Source organism: Rana temporaria, chromosome 5, assembly GCF_905171775.1.
Source record: "Rana temporaria chromosome 5, aRanTem1.1, whole genome shotgun sequence".
In the NCBI taxonomy this organism is placed as follows: domain Eukaryota; kingdom Metazoa; phylum Chordata; class Amphibia; order Anura; family Ranidae; genus Rana; species Rana temporaria.
The window spans coordinates 338673082-338693777 of record NC_053493.1 but is presented as its reverse complement, the minus strand read 5'-3'; the positions used below and the strand labels follow the sequence as shown (position 1 = coordinate 338693777).

Below are 20696 nucleotides of genomic sequence, written 5' to 3'. Positions count from 1 at the left end.
GGGGGCTGAGGGGGGCTGCTGCACACAGAATGCTTTTTATCTTAATGCATAGAATGTATTAAGATAAAAAAACTTCTGACTTTGTAACCACTTTAAGGAACTTGGCATGAGAGTCGTTGCGGATGATTGACATCTGTTCATTAAGCATAGTGATTAGGTGGCCAAATATGCGAGACCAGAAGCCAAATAGTGTAGGACACTTCCACCATATATGTACCACATCACCCTGATGGCCACAATCCCGAAAGCAGCGGTCACTGTATGATGGATTGGCATGGGCAATGCAAGCAGGGACCCAATACCAATGTAGGAGCACCTTATATGCCGCCTCCAGGGTGGCTGTATTGAATGAGCCCCAGAAGACCAGGTCCCGCTCCAATCTGCCAAATCTATTTCAGTCGCCAAGTCTTGTTCCCACTGAGCTACATAAGTGAGAGAAGTAGGATGAATGGTTATTCGGAGAAGCGCGGAAAGCCGTGATGAGGCCTGGGAATCCCGAGAGTGCAGGCGGGTGTATTTAAATACAGTTTTCTGGAATGGGTACGTAGAAGTCCTGAGCAGCAAGGTGAGCCAGTGCTGAAGTTGGAGATAGTGGAAGAGCTCTGATCTGGAATGTCATGGGTCTCCAGAACTAAAGATTTTTTTTTTTAAATACCAAACATGTTATACTTACCTGGTCAATACAATAGTTTTGCACAGAGCAGCCCTGATCCTCCTCTTCTTGGGTCCCCTGCTTGGGGATGTTTCTTTTGAATTGTTTTTTCATCAACTTGTAGTTATAAACCTTTACACACATGCATTTACCAAGGTATAAAATAATCCATAGAAATCATTGAGCTATGCAATGGACATGGTTGTCAGCGTTCACTTACAAACTGGTTACTACAAAATACTCCACAAATGCAGACACTGGGTGTATTCCACACTGATCAAACTGTCAATAACTATTGACAAACCATTTCTCCTATAAAGAATTTTCTCTGTTTTACGAACTGCACCTGATACTTTAAAAAACATCTTTCAGACAGCCCCAGGCACAAAGTGAGGCACTAAATGCAGTGTGAAGACAAGCGCTTGTGTCTGCCTTCTAACAAGTAGCGTGTGCTTTTGCTGTGAGCATGCTGACAGTTATGGATCACACAGACAAGCTTGCCAGGGTGCATTGTTTTATTTTGATTCTGCAGTGTTTTAAGTGCAATGTTCAAAGAAACCTGCCATGCAAGAAACATTGAGGTTGTTGTTGCTTCGCCTTCTCTGCTTGGCTGTTATACCTTTTTAATTTGATACTTTGAGTCTGGACCTGAAACAAGTAGCATAAAAAGACTCCTTATCTGAACCTGCATACTTGTTCCAAGCCAATGACCCAGAAGGTACTGCAATCAGTGGGTCAGCATTAGGCCTCATGCACACAGGACATTTGCTTATCTCTCCTAGACACATTTCCTCCTGAAAGCAGCGCTTTTGCAGAAAAAGCACTTGGCGCTTGTAAACGCATCTAAAAGCGTTTAGGTGCATCAAGCACTTGGACGTTAATTAATTTCATTGGCTGGATTAATCATGTATACCGGAGGAAACATGGTGGCTTTTTATCTGCTGTACTCCCTATTTTTCAATAAAAGATATGAAAATGTGCTGATATATCATACAAGAACATCGCCCCCAGCTATATCACCAACCTCATCTACAGATATCGCCCAAATCGTCCTCTCCGCTCCTCCCAGGACCTCCTACTCTCTAGCTCCCTTGTTGCCTCCGCTCGTGCTCACCTCCAGGACTTCTCCAGAGCTTCCTTCTCCCATCCTCTGGAACTCCCTGTCCCCGTATGTCCAGTCAGCCTTCCTTTCCTCTCCCCCTTCTTTTACTGGCTAAAAACAGGTGTAGTCACCAACCACTTGAATAATTGGTGGTATCAATTGAATATGTAAAACATTTTTGACCCTAACCTGATTGGCTAATTATGTAGAGGTGGAGCTTGTATACATGTATGTGAGTATATATATATTTTGCCATATCTGTTTCAAACTAGCTACGACTAAGGCTATTGCCGGAACGCGTCAGTATTATTGTTTTATTGTCACTCTGATGTACCAATAAATGACACTTCAAGGATTACAGTTTTGCCGACTCTTCTTACTACTGTTGCATGCGAGTGTGATGGGACACATCAAGCTTTGGCACCTGTGAGTGGACCTGGTGTATGGACTGGGTTGTCCATGCAGTGAGCGCTGTTACCTTTTTTCTTTTCCAGTCAGCCCCTACCTTGTCGGCCTTTAGGCGATCCCTGAAAACTCACTTATTCAGGGAAGCCTACCCCACCTCCACCCAAGCCACCTCCATCAGATCATTCCTGCAGCTATTACCTTTTGTATCACCTCTCTCTCCCTTTAGATTGTAAGCTCAACAAGCAAGGCCCTCCTATTCCTATTCCTTTTGTATTGAACTGTATTGTAATTGTAGTGTCCCCCCTCTACATTGTAAATCACTACACAAACGATTGGCGCTATATAAATTCTGTATAATAATATCGGAATGCCGGCTTTTCCCTGTGGAATACATAGTATTGGAGGCTATCAGAAGCTTTTTTGCCTAAGCACCCAGTACTTGGTACCATGGATATTAGGGAGGTTTTTAATGCTGTTTCACCTGCTCTTATTAATGTGCATTGTGCAAGTTACCGTAACATGGTGTGGATCCAGCCTAAGGTATGCCTTGTAGTGTTTGGACACACCATTGGGTGTTTTGAGTAACAGGTTTTTTAAAAGTCTCTACTCATATCGCAAGAAGAAAATGTAAATCTGAAATTCTAGAGATGTAAAATAAAGATGTATACTTCAGTGACCATTATTCATGGTGCTATTGCATGTAAACATCAAAATGATGTGAATAAGGTTTTAATATATCGGATTAGTAACATTCAGGGGTCAAGTCCTGGGGAAAAAAGTGTGGGAACTCCCCCATCCACTCCCCCACCAAAATAAAAAAAATGATACGCTCATATGCATAATTACTAAACCGCATGTTTTTTTCTAAAGCAAGTTCTTTCTAAATCCCGCGATAACTCACGGCAGACCTCCGCAATGTCTCCTGGGAACAATGACAAAAGCTCCCAGGAGACATTGCGGCATCGAGGAAGTGACGGAATACCCGCACACTACCCGATGAATCCATATACACGAAGCGGCCAGTAACATAAAGGATGACTAAGGTTTGCCTGCCCCTGACAGTGACTCGAGCTGGGCATCGCCGCTTAGTGAAGGATTGGCTCGGGCGGCTCGGCTGCTCTCGGCTGCTTTAATCCTGCAAAGGGAACTGCGTTCCTGCTGTGAAAAAAGTGCAGGAACTCCGTTCCCACGCGTTCCCGCAGGACTTGCGCCCTGGTAACATTAATATCCATTTTTAAAGCCAAGTGTTTTTATGGACAAGTCAGGGAAAGATTAATTACGATCCATTGCTATGGGTTTCTGTGTGTTGCTCACTGATTTTTTTCAAGAGTTTCTATTCAATTAGTGGTGCAAAAGGCATCTCTGAAAGTCTAAATAGGTACCGTATTTAACAATTCAATTTTTGAAGGACATAATTGGTTTCTCCTGCGCTAACATCTCAACCTGAAAGCTGGATGATCTGACCTTGACACATGACATCTTAACTCACGTCTCTGCATACCAATTGATATGTTGAACTTCGCTCTGAGAATACTGCCTAGTTATAGGCAATGAGAACAGACAGAAAGATCTGCTTCTTCTTATTATGCGGTAACAGTGACTGCCGCTTCAGTAGACCCAGCAATGTCAGCAGGAATTGAGTTCTAAGCAGATATAGAAAAAAAAAACACCTTTTAAAGCAACCTTGTCAGTAAAATAATGCCTAGTGTACCTGCAAATGAAGAGATTGATTACTCTCCTCATACACCTCCTGTGTAGCCCATCGCTTCTCTATGTAAAAGAAATTGTAAAAATTTGGAAAATCCAACAATTGTCTGATGGAGCATACAAACGGTCGGATTTTCCGACAACAGCCTGTCATCATACAATTCCCGTCGGATAAGCCGATCGTGTGTATGAGGCACTCTGGTAATACTGTATATGTTGGCTGAAGCAGACTGTAGGGTTGCCATTTCTGTGTCCATTATTACTAAGCACCTTGCTGGATCCTGCTATAATAAAGATGTGCATTTTAACTTTTGCAATGAGGGTCAAATCTGAAGCCTCGTACACACAACCTGTTTTCTCTGCAAAAAACAGCAAGAAAACTACTTCTTGCCGAGAAAACCGTTCGTGTGTACGAGGCTTTCAAGTTTCTCGTCAGGAAATCTGGCCAGAATCTCGACGAGAAAAAAAGAGAACCTGCTCTCTTTTTTCTCGTCGAGATTCTTGTTGGCCTGTTCCCTAATGAGAAACCCGAGAGTGTGTATACTTACCTGTCGCCGTGGAAACCCATGAATGCTCGAAATCACTTTGACGCATGCGCGGTAGCTTCCACTAGATAGGTAGTGTGAAGCAAGATGGCGGCGATGGCATCGATTGTGACGAGCGCATGCTCGTCATACGCGATAACGTCTCTTGCCTTTCAAGAGAACCGCGGTTCTTTTGAAAAGTCAGTGTGTACACTCGGGCGGCAAGAGATTCTTGTCAAGAATCTCGTCAGGGAAAACTACTGTTTTTTCCTGACGAGATTCATGCCCGTGTGTACAGGGCCATAAGTTGAGATGTTTACCCTTAAGGGAATGATGGTGGCTATTCACCTGGAGTGCGCCATTGCCATTGAGTTTTGGATGTTTTGTAGTTTTTATATTATTGCACAGACTTTTGATTTTACACCATTAAGGCCACGTACACACCATCGGTCCAAACCGATGAAAACGGACCGAAGTTCAGTTTCATCGGTCCAAACCATCCGTGTGTACGCCCCATCGGTCTTTCGTCCTTCGGACAAAAGTTAGAGAACTTGCTTTAAAATCGAACCGATAGACCGCTGACCGATAGGCCAAACCGATGGTTAGTACACAAAAGCATCGGTTCAAAACCCGCGCATGCTCAGAATCATGTCCACGCATGCTTGGAAGCATTGAACTTCGTTTTTTTTCAGCACGTCGTCTGTTTTACGTCACCGCGTTCTGACCCGATCGGTTTTTGAAAACGATGGTGTGTACGCACATCAGACCATCAGTCTGCTTCAGCCGTGAACCGATGAAAACGGTTCGTCGGACCATTCTCATCGGATGGATCGACTGTGTGTACGCGGCCTTAGACATTTTGTGGCACTGTTTATTTCACCTTTTTGATTCATGAAGATTATAAATATATTTCTGTGTTTGTTTTCATACTTACACATTTATGTACAGTAAAACCTTGGATTGCGAGCATAATTCGTTCCGAAAGCATACTTGTAATCCAAAGCACTTGTATATCAAAGCAAATTTTCCCATAAGAAATAATGGAAACTCAGATGATTCATTCCACAACCATTTATTCATAAATCCTTCAGTTTATAGTCCATATAAAAAGATTATAGCAATGTGATAGTTGTGTAACCATAAAATGTCCATCCACAAATGGAAGCCTCCACAAGGGGATAAGAAGCAAAATACAGCAGGAGCTACAGGGTATAAAAGACAAGAGAGGCGCCCCTAAGTGTAGCAATATGGTTACATCTAATCTAAGTATGCAGGCATCCAGGGTAAAGATGCCCACATAGACAATCCCCTGCACCGCCGGCTCTTACCGCTGTCAGTCTGCAATTGTGACTGGGAAGACTACCCCGCAGTAGAGTGATCTGAAAGTGAGACTTGAACCGCTTGTGGAGCGCAGTGTGGAAGGGATGACGTCGATGGTGGTAAGAAGGACGGTCTATGTGGACAGCTTTACCCCAGATGCCTGCATACTTAGATCTGCCTATTTTATTCATCAACCATGTGAGTTGCTAAATGTTGTACCTTCATTACATGAAACCATATTGCTACACTTAGAGCCTCCTCTCTTCTTTTTTTATACTCAGTTGTGACATGAAGCTACTCTCTATCAAGACATCACTTGTATATCAAGACAAAATGTATTAAAAATGTTTTCTTGTCTTGCAAAACTCTCTCAAACCAAGGTTTTACTGTATTGTAAAACGGTATTTATATTTTTGTTTCATTTTCTGGAGTACATCCCCAATTTTTTCATGTAAAATCCACTTAACAGAATGCAAAGATTTGAAAATCTCATAAACCCAAATTTGATGTATAATAGAAAAAAGAAATATAAAATATCAAATGTTTAAACTGAGAAAATATACAATTTTCCATGTATCAAAAAAACAAGGTAATTTTGAAATTGATGGCAGCAACATGTCTCAAAAAAGTTGGGACAGGGCAGCAAAAAGCCGGTAAAGTAAGTGGAACTAACACAGAAGAGCTGGGAGAATATTTTACAACTAATTAGGTTAATTGGCAACAGGCCAGTAATATGATTGGGTATAAAATGTGCATCTTAGAGAGTCAGAGTTTCTTAGAAGTAAAGATGGAAAGAGAGTCACCAAACTGTGAAAAGCTTTGTCTAAAAATTGTCAGAACATTTTAGAATAATGTTCCTCAATATAAAATTGGGAAGATTTTAAATATATCATCATCTACAGTACATCATATCAAAAGATTCAGAGAATCTGAGAAATCTCTGTGCGCAAGGGACAAGGCGAAATGTAATATTGGATGCCCGTGATATTCAGGCCCTCAGATGGCACTGCATTAACATCAGGCATGATTTTGTGATGGACATCACTACATGGGCTCAGGAATACTTCCAAAAATCACTGGGCTAGATTTAGATAGGTTAGCGGATCTTTAGATCCGCTAACCTATCTGATTTACGTTATGGTGCCGCTATTTTTTGAAGCAAGTGCTTTATTCAGAAAGCACTTGCCTCTAAAATTGCGGCGGCGTATCGTAAATCCCCCGGCGGAATTCAAATTCCGCGGCTAGGGGGCGTGTACTATTTAAATCAGGCACGTCCCCGCGCCGATCGAACAGCGCATGCGCCGTTCGCAAATTTACCCAGCGTGCATTGCTCCAAATGACGTCGCAAGGACGTCATTGGTTTCGACGTTAATGTAAATTACGTCCGGCCGTATTCGCGAACGACTTACGCAAACAACGTAAAAAAATTCAAAACTCGGCGTGGGAACGACGGCCATACTTAACATAGGATACGCCGCACTTACCGCTGCTATAGCAGGGGTAACTTTCTGCCGGAAAAAGCTGAACGCAAACAACGTAAAAAAAAAGTGCCGGGCGGTCGTTCGTTTCTGAATCGGCGTAAATGCTCATTTGCATATCCGACACGTAAAAGATATGGAAGCGCCACCTAGCGACCGGCCTGGAATTGCAGCCTAAGATACGATGGTGTAAGTCACTTACACCTGTCGGATCTTAGGCATGTCGATGCGTAACCTGATTCTATGAATCAGGCGCATAGATACGACGGCCGGACTCGGAGATACGACGGCGTATCAGGAGATATGCCGTCGTATCTTCTTTCTGAATCCGGCCCACTGTCTGTAAACTGAGAGGTTGATTTGCTAAAGGTAAATATACTGCACACTGCAAGTGCACTTTAAGTGCATTTCCTCTAGATATGAGGGGAAGCTCTGCTGATCTCTATCATTCAATCATGTACAAGCAAAAATGCTGTTTTTTTTACACAGTATATTTGCCTTCAGTAAATAAACCCTACAGTCCTCTGTGCCATCCAAAATGCAAGTTAAAGCTCTATTATAAAAAGAAGCCATATCTGAACATGATCCAGAAGATCTCCAAAATGGACTGTTGAAAAGTGGAAAACTGTTCTGTGGTCAGATGAGTCTGAATTTGACATTCTTTTTGACATCCATTGGCGTCGCTTCCTCCGCACTAAAGAGGAGCGGGACCTTTTATCTTGTTATCAGTCGTCACGCCAAAAACCTGCATCTCTGATGGTATGGGGCTGCATTAAGGTGTATGAAATGGGCAGCTGCAAGAACACCATCATGGCTGAAAGATATATCCAGGTTTAGGGCAGACTATGCTCCCATCCAGAATGAGAAGTTGATTTACTAAAGGCAAATATACCGTGCACTGCAAGTGCAGCTGCTCTAGATCAAAGGGAAGCTCTGAAATGTGGTGAAGCTCTGATGATATCTATCATCCAATCATGTGCAAGCAAAAATGCAGTTTTCCTTGCAAGTTCCCCTCAGATCTACAGAAACTGCACTTGCAGTGCACATTCTATTTGCCTTTAGTAAATCTACCCCATTGTCTTTTCCAGGGAAGGCCTTGAATATTTCAGCAGGGCAATGCTAAACTGCATACTACATCTATGACAACAACATGGCTTAATAGTAGAAGAGTCTGGATGTCTAAATGCCCTGCCTACAGTCCAGACCTTTCACCAATTGGAAATATTTATCACATCTTGAAATTAAAAATTCCACAAAGAAAACCTAAGACTGTTGCACAGTTAGATACCAGGCATAAGATTCCTCTCCCAAAACTCTATCAACTGGTCTTCTCAGTTCCCAGACGTTTACAGAGTGTTGTTACAAGAAGAGGGGATGTTACCCCGTGGTAAACATGGCCCTGTCCAAACTTTTTGGAGACGTGTTGCTGTCATCAATTTCAAAATTACCTTTTTTTTTAAATGGTACATTTTTGCAATTTAAACATTTTTACAATTTGAGAATTCACCAAGTGGTTTGAGCGAAGGACTGATTTTACAAATAAAACAAAGGGGTTGATTTACTAAAAGCCAAACAGACTGTGCACTTTGCAAGTGCAGTTGCACTCCTTTTCCTTAGTAAATGTAAAAATGTAAAATGTGTTGAAGCTTCACTTCGTAAAGAATACCCAATCAGGTGCAAGGAGAATAAAAAATTGAATGATGGAAATGACTGTATTTTCCAGCGTATAAGACGACCTTTTGCATCTAAAATAATGCCCCAAAAGTTAGGGGTCGTCTTATACGCCGGGTACCTGTGTCAGAGGGTGTCAGACGGCGGCCATCCATTATTCAAAAGCCGCGCCTCCTCCTCAGACTGTTCCGTGATAGGCGGAACACTAATTTTCCCAGCAGAGCCTCTGTTTAGTGTTCCGCCTATCACAGATGTCCTCTCATCCTCGGCCTCGGGCGAGAGGACATCCGTGATAGGCGGAACACTGAACAGAGGCTCTGCTGGGGAAATTAGTGTTCCGCCTATCACGGAACAGCCTGTGAAGGAGGCGCGGCTTTTGAATAATGGATGGCCGCCGTCTGTATGCTGCAAACAGAAGAAGGTTGGGAATGGAATAGCACAGTGAGGCATGTAATAACTGCACAGCGAGGCATGTTATAATGGCACAGCGAGGCATGTTATAATGGCACAGCAAGGCATGTAATAATGGCACAGCGAGGCATGTAATAATGGCACAGCAAGGCATGTTATAATGGCACAGCAAGGCATGTTATAATGGCACAGCAAGGCATGTTATAATGGAACAGCAAGACATGTTATAATGGCACAGCGAGGCATGTTATAATGGCACAGCAAGGCATGTTATAATGGCACAGCACGGCATGTAATAATGGCACAGCAAGGCATATTATAATGGCACAGCAAGGCATGTAATAATGGCACAGCAAGGCATGTAATAATGGCACAGCGAGGCATGTAATAATGGCACAGTGAGGGGTCATCTTATACGGTGAGTATATACCAAAACCAACATTTTAGCTGGAAAATTAGGGGGTTGTCTTATACACCCAGTCGTCTTATACGCCGGCAAATACGGTAGCAGAGCTTCACCACATTTACTAAGTTCTGGGGGAAATTAGTGGAACTGCACCTGCAAAGTGCACAGTCTATTAGCTTTTAATAAATCCACCCCAAACAGTGACTAGCGTATGATTTTAAAAAAATATTTCTGCTAGAATTAGGCCCCTTATCTTTTACCTATCAAAAAAGTTCAGTATGATATTTAATATATTTGTTTGTATATGGGAATACCTATAGTGCACAACTAGGCTTGTGGTTTGATATTATTATTATACAAGATTTATATAGCGCCAACAGTTTACGCAGCGCAATATAAAAGGGAGACAATACAGTTACAATACAGTAAAATACAAAATGGTTAAGAGGGCCCTGCTCAGAAGAGCTTACAATTAGTGTTGAGCAGAATATGCCATATTCGATTTCGCGATATATCTCGAATATATATTCGAATATTCGAGATATATTCGCTAAATTCGAATATTCGTGATATTTTATCGAAATTAATTGATTGCGATTTTTCGCTATTGCGAATGCGAAAATAATTGCGATTTTTTAATAACTGCGGTATGAGCGCTCTGATTGGCTTAGAATATTCGTGATATTTTATCGAAATATCGCAACATGCGAATGCGATATTTATTGCGCAATTTCGAGATATGCTGGAGGAGCGCTCTGATTGGCTCAGAATATTCGTGATATTTTATCGAAATATCGCAACATGCGAATGCGATATTTATTGCGCAATTTCGAGATATGCTGGAGGAGCGCTCTGATTGGCTCAGAATATTCGTGATATTTTATCGAAATATCGCAACATGCGAATGCGATATTTATTGCGCAATTTCGAGATATGCTGGAGGAGCGCTCTGATTGGCTCAGAAAATTCGTGATATTTTATCGAAATATCGCAACATGCGAATGCGATATTTATTGCGCAATTTCGAGATATGCTGGAGGAGCGCTCTGATTGGCTCACTCTGAAATCGAATATTCGAGATATTTTAACGCAATTTCACAAAATGCGAATGCGAAATTGATTGCAGATATTTCGAAAACTGCTGTAGCAGCACTCTGAAATCGAATATGTATGATATTTTAACCCAAAAACATATTGCGATTGCGATTTTTCGATCGCGCATGCGCAATAGCGCGAACAACACGCGACCATTTCCTGGAGCCTTGCCAGTTTCCAACTTATGTTCCCAGCGCAATATTACAGCAACATGGTTGGAAGCAATTTCACTAAGTCTGAGGAAAAGTTGCTGATTTGTGTAAGTATTTTGACCACTGTTATTTCATCATCTTCAACTGCATTTTATTCTAGTTTAAAAGTTAGTATATATGTTCAGATATTAGTATTTCACAAAAAATGTGTCTCCTGCTTTTACAAAACTACAAGTCCCAGCATGCCTGGACAGCTGCAGACACCCTGGTTGGCAAATGTGTATTTAGGCACTTTTCCTTGTTATTTAGCATAATGAATTTAACATTTTTTTGGACATAGGACGTATGCGAACGTCCTGACTTCAGTGTCCTCAAGGCCCAAGGACGTTCGAATACATATTGCCCTTTAGATGTTGCAGAACTACAACTTCCAGCATGCCTGGGAATGCTGGCACTTCTAGTATTGTAAGTTCTGCAGGCCCACATTTTTCAGGCCTTTATGCACGGGTCTCTAAACTGTGGCACCCTAGATGCAGCAAAAGTAAAATTCTTAGCATGCACTGACAGACCGTGGCTGATGGGAGTAGTAGTTTTGCAACAGCTGGAGGTGGACTGGTCTTGAAACCCAGAGTTAGGTAACAAACCCGTAGTGTTTTGCAACCATTCTGCCTCCAGCTGGTTATTTTCTGTTGAAAAGCCTGTGGCGTGCAAAACACAACCCAAAAACTCCACCCGGTGCAAGGAAAAATTTGCACACACCTAAAGAGTGACATCACAAAAAACTGCGACGGTTGCATACGTCAGTGGTCCTCCGAAAAGGTCCCGTCTCTGACCCCCCGGGGCGTTAGGCTCCTGACAGGGAAAAGAGTTACTGTGGTCCATACAGCCGAAGCCATATGGACCCATCTCGGTCCAAGCAGCGCAATCAACACGCGAACAACACGCGACCATTTCCTGGACCCTTGCCAGTTTCCAACTTTATGATCGCAACGCAATCGCAGAGCAAGATGGTTGGAAGTAATTTCACTGTATCTGAGGAAAAGTTGCTGATTTGTGTAAGTATTTTGACCACTGTTATTTCATTATCTTCAACTGCATTTTAGTCTAGTTTAAAAGTTAGTATATATTCATAATTATGCAAATGATAATGGCTGCTATATTTATGTAAAAAAGGTGGCGACCGAAATGGCAGTATATAAAATCTGTCATGTTACCCCTGTCATTGATTAATAAGGCGAGAATGCTTCCAATTGTTGAATAGCATACATTTATGTCATATATCCATAAGGCTGTCAACAAAAGTATTACAATATACTTTGTTCTTCATCTTGCAGAAGTTCCTGGAAACAGGATACGATGAGCTGCGGAGGCAGCAAGAAAAACAGGGAGTTATAAGCTCCCTGATTGAGGAACTAGGCGAAGAACACACTCGCATGGCGATCCTCAAAAAGTGGTCCGACCTGAAGAGGCGCCAGATGAACCGGGTCAGGCGTATCCGGAATAAATATCATCCTGGTAAGTTATTGGTCACAGTTATGTTTTTTTTCCCCTAAAGTGTATTTTGTGCGTGTACTTGAGAGAGGAGCCGGACTGCAGGAGTTGGGAGTAGGCAGGCCTCCCCCAGAGGTAATCTGCCACCTTTCTCCATGCCCCGGGTGGCAATGGCGGGTGTGAGGGGGTCCTCCCACACAGACCGTCCTACCTGCTCCGCTTCGAAGCCCAACGGGGCAGAGGGACTCCCTATAAGGGAGTGAGAGGATTTGCCCGCTCAACCAGCCCCGTTAGTCCTTCGCCTCTCTTTTTAGAGACCGCATGGTCAGAGTGCGTGCATGTTAACCCAATTGCGAGTGCGTGTGTAAGTGTGGTGGTTTTTGTGGGAGGGAGGTGGGCATACTAAGCGCAGGCTTACCTCGCATAGCACACCCACCGGGGGCCGAGCTGAGACCACCAAACTCAATTCACATGTAGCCGAGAGCGGGATCCGAACCCCTAGCTGCAGAGGTGAATGGCTTGTCAGCGCAGTGGCAATCGCGTTGAGCCAGCCCGGGTCCCTTGGGGACAGTTATGTAAGGTCATATGTAATTAATGTAAGGTCAGATGTTGTTAACCAAGACGCCATGTTGTTGTAACATATATCACCACCAGCCAAGGTATTCATAGTACTGTTGGAAAAAAACATGGGACAGCAGACAGGAACACAGAAGTTATGTGGGAACATACTTTTCCCATTGCTTTGCATGGGACTTTAAACAAAAAGCCCGACCCTCACCAATGGGGTTAGTTAAGGGATAAATTAACGATCCTATACTTTAAGTGGACGTATAGATAACATGTGACCAAGTGTTATCGAAATATCTACAGCTGTTATGAAATAACATGTATTTCCCATAGAGTTGAATGGGACTTTAAAGAAAAACCCTGACCAAGGCAAATGGGGGTGGGTATGGGTTAAACCACCAATCCTATATTTGTGGCTGACATATAAGTAACCTGTGTGCCAAGTTTCATGTAAATATCTTTAGCCGTTTGGACGTGATGGTGGAACATACATACATACATGCACACACACGTTGAGTTTTATATATATAGATTCCCACTAAATTCCTGTGTTAGGCGTGGGGTTGTTATAGTAATCCTGTGTACTCCATCAAGTACTTTTTTTTAACATGAGATCGTCTGAACAAAACAAAGGAGACAAAAACAGCTCATTTTACCATGGTGGCAGCCCAGCTCACGCTCAGTCCCCTGTAGTGCCCACAAGACCCTTTAATATAACATTGTCCCATTGGTTAACTGTCTATATAAATTAATTTGTATTCATATACAATACAGTAGAGTACACAGAATTTGCATACGTCATTAGAAAACATTTTTATAATATATGAACATTGTGTTATTATAGGAGCTCCGCTACCAACTGTGCGCCCCAAGCGCACAAGGCGACAGGCCGCAGAGGAGGAGCAGGAGGAGGATGTGGAAGAGGAGGAGAGGGATGAGGAGGAGCAGCCAGGGCCATCCACATCACCACCCCCAGTTCCTGTGGAGGAGCAAGAGGAGGAGCTGCACCCCCCCCCCGAAACTTCTGGTGGAGTAGTGGGTGACGAGGAAGAGGAGCAGGATGAGACGGTTAATTATACCGTCAATCAGGAGGGTAAATATGTGCACATATATTAATAAAATTTCAACAATAAAATGTAGCTCTAAAAATGGACAGCATTTAAAGCAGGGCTGTGGAGTCGGTAGATAAATTTTTCGACTCCGACTCCTCAGTTTTATGTACTTCAGACTCCGACTCCCCGACTCCCCGACTCCGACTCCTCTGTATTAATATGCGAATGTATTTTATAGATTCCTTGAGGGAAAGAAACGCAAACTACCACAGGACTACTGGCTGGGAAGCCAACAGTCTACTGTATTGCACAGTTTAAGCAAAAGACAAACACAATGAAAACAATCAAGTGACTGGATAGTAGCAGCAGGCTTAAACATCAGGAACATGATCTTTAACAGTTCAAAAATACAGACCACATTATTTGGCTGTTTTAGAACCAAAACAAAGCTTATCTATAATGAACCAAAAAAAAAAAATATGAAAAACCTAGAAATGGTTTATATTAATCTTGAAATGTAGTTCTAGGCTTAGCAAATGCAAATAAATGCAATGTAGAGTTCTAAAGAAGAAAATTGCCTCTGCCAGATCCTCTTTCATAGAGTCTCTTAAGTCAGACTTTATTATTTTTATGGCTGAAAATAATCTTTCGTAACGGTCTTTGAAATCCAAATGTTTTTTTCTTATATCCTAACAGTTCTAAAAAAGCTAGAGGTGAAACAAGCTGCCATGAAAAACCTGACGAAGAGAGTAATGGCAAATGAGCAGCAGATACTGTTTTTGATGCGCCAAAATCAACAACTGGTGCAACAACTGGCGAAAAACATGGATGAGGTGACAGAGCTTCAGAAGTTAATGTCCTAATTTTTTTTTTTTTTTTTTAATAAAAAATGTTATATTTTGCAAAGGTTTCATTTCTTATTGAAATTGTTAGTTTTTTAAACACATCTAACTTCACATCTAACACATCAACATCAACATCAACATCAACACATCTAGCTTAATAATAACCGAAAACATTTTATACTATTACTAGCTGAATACCCGGCGTTGCCCGGTCTTCCTATCTTAACCTTTTGGGGAGGAAAATCATAGTAATATAAATATACCCATCTTTTATATAAGGGTGTTGGTAAGGGTTAATTTAACTGTTATATATTTTTATTTGGCATATAAGTAATATGTATAGCGGGTATTATTGAAATATCTCCAGGCGTACAGAAGTTATGTGGGAACATACATTTTCCATTGATTTGCATGGGACTTTAAAGGAAAACCCCGACCCTCACAAATGGGGGTAGTTAAGGGATAAATTAACTATCAGTGGTATCAGTGAACAGCAGTGGTAATAGGAGTATATATAGAGTGGGAATTAACTTTTTACATAGGTGTCTTGACTGAGCAGCAGCAGCAGTAGTAGTAGTAGTAGTAGATACAGAGTCATATCACTTGGGCAGGAGGTGCCATGATGAACAGCAGTGGTAATAGGAGTATATAGAGTGTGAAATAACTGCTGACATAGGTGTATTGACTGGGCGGCAGCAGCAGCTGAAGCAGCAGTAGTAGTATTAACAGTAGTACTTGATACAGAGTCATATCACATGGGCAGGAGTTGCCATGATGTACAGCAGTCTTAATAAGAGTATATAGAGTGTGAAATAACTGCTGACATAGGTGTATTGACTGGGCGGCAGCAGCAGCTGAAGCAGCAGTAGTAGTATTAACAGTAGTACTTGATACAGAGTCATATCACATGGGCAGGAGTTGCCATGATGTACAGCAGTCTTAATAAGAGTATATAGAGTGTGAAATAACTGCTGACATAGGTGTATTGACTGGGCGGCAGCAGCAGCAGAAGCAGCAGTAGTAGTATTAACAGTAGTAGTTGATACAGAGTCATATCACATGGGCAGGAGTTGCCATGATGTACAGCAGTCTTAATAAGAGTATATAGAGTGTGAAATAACTGCTGACATAGGTGTATTGACTGGGCGGCAGCAGCAGCTGAAGCAGCAGTAGTAGTATTAACAGTAGTACTTGATACAGAGTCATATCACATGGGCAGGAGTTGCCATGATGTACAGCAGTCTTAATAAGAGTATATAGAGTGTGAAATAACTGCTGACATAGGTGTATTGACTGGGCGGCAGCAGCAGCAGAAGCAGCAGTAGTAGTATTAACAGTAGTAGTTGATACAGAGTCATATCACATGGGCAGGAGTTGCCATGATGTACAGCAGTCTTAATAAGAGTATATAGAGTGTGAAATAACTGCTGACATAGGTGTATTGACTGGGCGGCAGCAGCAGCAGAAGCAGTAGTAGTAGTATTAACAGTAGTAGTTGATACAGAGTCATATCACATGGGCAGGAGGTGCCATGATGATGATGAACAGCAGTAGGAATAAGAGTATATAGAGTGTGAAACAACTGCTGACATAGGTGTATTGACTGGGCGGCAGCAGCAGCTGAAGCAGCAGTAGTAGTATTAACAGTAGTACTTGATACAGAGTCATATCACATGGGCAGGAGTTGCCATGATGTACAGCAGTCTTAATAAGAGTATATAGAGTGTGAAATAACTGCTGACATAGGTGTATTGACTGGGCGGCAGCAGCAGCAGAAGCAGCAGTAGTAGTATTAACAGTAGTAGTTGATACAGAGTCATATCACATGGGCAGGAGTTGCCATGATGTACAGCAGTCTTAATAAGAGTATATAGAGTGTTAAACAACTGCTGACATAGGTGTATTGACTGGGCGGCAGCAGCAGCAGAAGCAGCAGTAGTAGTATTAACAGTAGTAGTTGATACAGAGTCATATCACATGGGCAGGAGGTGCCATGATGAACAGCAGTAGGAATAAGAGTATATAGAGTGTTAAACAACTGCTGACATAGGTGTATTGACTGGGCGGCAGCAGCAGCAGAAGCAGCAGTAGTAGTATTAACAGTAGTAGTTGATACAGAGTCATATCACATGGGCAGGAGGTGCCATGATGAACAGCAGTAGGAATAGGAGTATATAGAGTGTCAAATAACTGCTGACATAGGTGTATTGACTGGGCGGCAGCAGCAGCAGCAGAAGCAGCAGTAGTAGTATTAACAGTAGTGGTTGATACAGAGTCATATCACATGGGCAGGAGGTGCCATGATGAACAGCATTATTAATAAGAGTATATAGGGTGTGAAATAACTGCTGACATAATTGTCTTGACTGATCCAGAGGAGTCATGGGAGAAAATCATGTGGTCAGATGAGACTATAATATAATTTTTTGATCATAATTTCACTAACCGTGTTCGGAGGAAGAATAATGATGAGTACCATGCCAAGAACGCCATCCCTAATGTGAAGCATGGGGGTGGTAGCATCATGCTTTGGTGGTGTTTTTCTGCACATGGGACAGGGTGACTGCACTGTATTAAGGAGAGGATGACCGGGGCCATGTATTGCAAGATTTTGGGCAACAACCTCCTTCCCTGAGTTAGAGCTTTGAAGATGGGTCGAGGCTGGGTCTTCCAACATGAGAATGACCCAAAGCACACAGCCAGGATAACCAAGGATTGGCTCTGTAAGGAGCATATCAAGGTTCTGGCGTGGCCTAGCCAGTCTCCAGACCTAAACCCAATAGAGAATCTTTGGAGGGAGCTCAAACTCCGTGTTTCTCAGCGATAGCCCAGAAACATGACTGATGTAGAGAAGATCTGTGTGGAGGAGTGGGCCAAAATCCCTCCTCCAGTGTGTGCAAAGCTGGTGTAAAACTACAAGAAATGTTTGACCGCTGTAATTGCAAAGAAAGCCTACTGTACCAAATATTAACATTGATTTTCTCTGATGTTGAAATAGTTATATTCAGCACTGTAAATACATCAGGTCCGGGGCTTCATCAGGGAATGCATGGCAAGGGACCCTTCAGCGCCCTGAACCGACGACGGGTGCCAGAAAGTCACCGCCGATCCAGGACTCATTCATCTTTATGAATGTGAGTCTGTCCACGGAGTCTGTGGACAGACGGGTCCTCTTGTCCGTGACCACCCCACCTGCCGCGCTGAATGTCCGCTCAGATAGTACGCTGGAGGGGGGGCAAGACAATAACTCCAGCGCATACTGAGCGAGCTCGCGGCAGGTGTCCAATCTGGCAACCCAGTACTCCATGGGGTCGTCGGTGCTCATACTGTCAGAAGCACCGACGGACGCCATGTAGTCTGCCACCATGTGGGCCAGCCGCTGGTGGTGACTGCTGCTGCTGCTGCTGGTGGTGGTACTGGGTCGCTCGGTTTGGAAGAACATCCTCATCTCTTCCATTAGGTCCCCTGCTCGGCTGCAGCTGGGTGCAGCCACCTGCTGGGTGAGATGAGGGGGGACAACTGGAGGCCGGGGAGTTGCCTGCTCCAACCGTCTGACAATGGCTGCCTGCAGTTCCTCCATCCGGTGCTGCCTCCGGCTGGCTGGGATGAACTGCTCCAGTTTCCCCTTGCACCTGGGATCCAAAAGGGTGGCCATCCAGAAATCATCCCTCGTCTTGATGGTCTTAACCCGGGGGTCCCTCCTGAGGCATCTCAGCATGTGGGCAGCCATGGGGAAGAGCACAGCCCGCTGTGACTCCTCAATGCTGGCCAGGTGAATGAGGTGCGACTCTTCATCCCTGAGGCGCTGCTGGTCAAACTCAGACATGCCCAACCCCCGGACTATCGGTGCCCCCAACACCGGCTCTCCCTCCTGACCAGGCCCTGACTCCGGGACGACACCAGCAACCACCTCCTCCTCCTCTTCATCATCATCCTCCTCCTCCTCCTCCTCGTCCTGGCCCTGGTCTCGGTGGAGCATTGCTGACTCCTCCTGCTCCACCAAGGCACTCTCCCCAGCCTCGAGCAGGCGATCTAGTGTCCTCTCCAGCATGAACAGTATTGGCAGCACGCTATTGAGGCCAATTTGCTCACTGCTGACCATCTTGGTCGCCTGCTCGAAGGAGGACAACACTTGGCAGACCTGGTTTATCTGCCCCCACTGCGCACAGGCGATGAAAGGGAGTTGTGGTGAAGCCCTCTCAGTGCCTAGTTCCATCAGGTACTCCCTCACCGCCCTTTGCTGCTCCCACAACCTCTTCAGCATGTGGAGGGTGGAGTTCCACCGCGTCACACTGTCCACAATCAGCCTGTGAAGGGGCAGATTGTACTTCCGCTGCAATTTGGACAGGGACGCGGTAGCAGTTGGGGAGCGCCTGAAGTGGCTGGCAATCCTACGCGCCTTTGCCACAATGTCACTCAACCCTGGATAAGTGCGCAGGAACTTCTGCACCACCAGGTTGAGGACATGTGCCAGACAGGGCACGTGGGTCAGACTGCCAGCACTAAGGGCGGCGAGTAGGTTGCTGCCGTTATCGCAGACAACCATACCTGCCTGGAGCCTTCGGGGTGTCAGCCACTTCTGGACCTGAGCCTGAAGTGCTTTCAGCACTTCTTCTCCAGTGTGTCTCCGGTCCCCTAAACTAACAAGCTGGAGCACGGCCTGACAGCGCACGTGCCCCACACTTGAGTAGCTACGGGGGCGCTTGCTGGGAGGCTCAGCAGCTGCGGAGACAGTGGCTTGAGGGAGACCAGCAGTTCTCCCCTGGACACCCCGGGGCGGCACCACAAGATCGGTTGCCGCCGATCCCTCACCGACGCCTCGGAGGGAAACCCAATGGGCCGTGAAGCTGATGTAGCGTCCCTGCCCATGCCTGCTGGTCCAGCCATCCATTGTCAGATGAACCCTGTCGCTGACAGCGTGATCCAGCGACAGGGTTACATTCTGCACAATGTGCTGGTGTAGGGCAGGGACACCAGTCCTGGCAAAGAAATGGCGGCTGGGGACACGCCATTGGGGTTGGGCCTGCTCCAACATCTGCCTGAAGGGGTTGCTGTCAACTATGTTGAAGGGCAGCAGATGTTGGGCAATAACCCTTGCCAGGAGCCCATTGAGGGAACGCACACGTCGGTCTCCAGGGGGGAAGGGAGTGGTGCGGTCAAAGGCGTCTGAAATCGACGCCTGGCGCCGGACGGCAGTGCGGGACACAGACGTGGAGGGTGCTGTGGAAGTAGAGGTCTGGCTGCCGGTACCAGTACCTCTACTAGAGGGAGCGGGGGGGCATGACCTGCTGGAAAGAGATGAAGATGTGGCAGGGGCTGCTGTACCCTGCTCACTTGTGGTGGTGGCGCTGCTACCACCACCACGCTTCATCTCGTCATACAACGCCCAGTGGTTTATCCTCAGGTGCTGGTTCAGGGCTGTGGTACCCACCCGAGCCAAACACTTCCCTCTCTTCACCCTCACTTTACAAATCTGGCAGATGGCCACGGTAGGGTTGTCTGCCACCAGGGTAAAGTAATTCCAGACAGGTGACTTCAGCACCGCCCTCCTGTCAGATGGGGTGACGCTTACTTGCACCTGCTGGGACTCGGTGCGCACAGGTGGAGCTGCCTGCTGCTGCTGCTGCTGCTGCTGCTCCTCCTCCTGACACCTCCTGCTGCCATCACCAGTGGAGACCCTGACGATGGTCTCCCTGGTGGTGACCTGGCGCACCGTTTCACCAGGGTGCCTACCTTCCCCGTCGTCACTGACGTAGTGAGCCGACGCGTCAGATGGCAACCATGATGGGTCACCCTCTTCGCCCCCAGAGATGTC

General features: G+C 44.7%; 1 protein-coding gene across 1 annotated transcript in view; it reads right to left on the bottom strand.

The window, feature by feature from the left end:
- KCNB2 (potassium voltage-gated channel subfamily B member 2) overlaps window positions 1-20696 on the bottom strand; it is a 391356-nt gene that overhangs the window by 175917 nt on the left and 194743 nt on the right. The gene's annotated exons all lie outside the window — the stretch shown is intronic.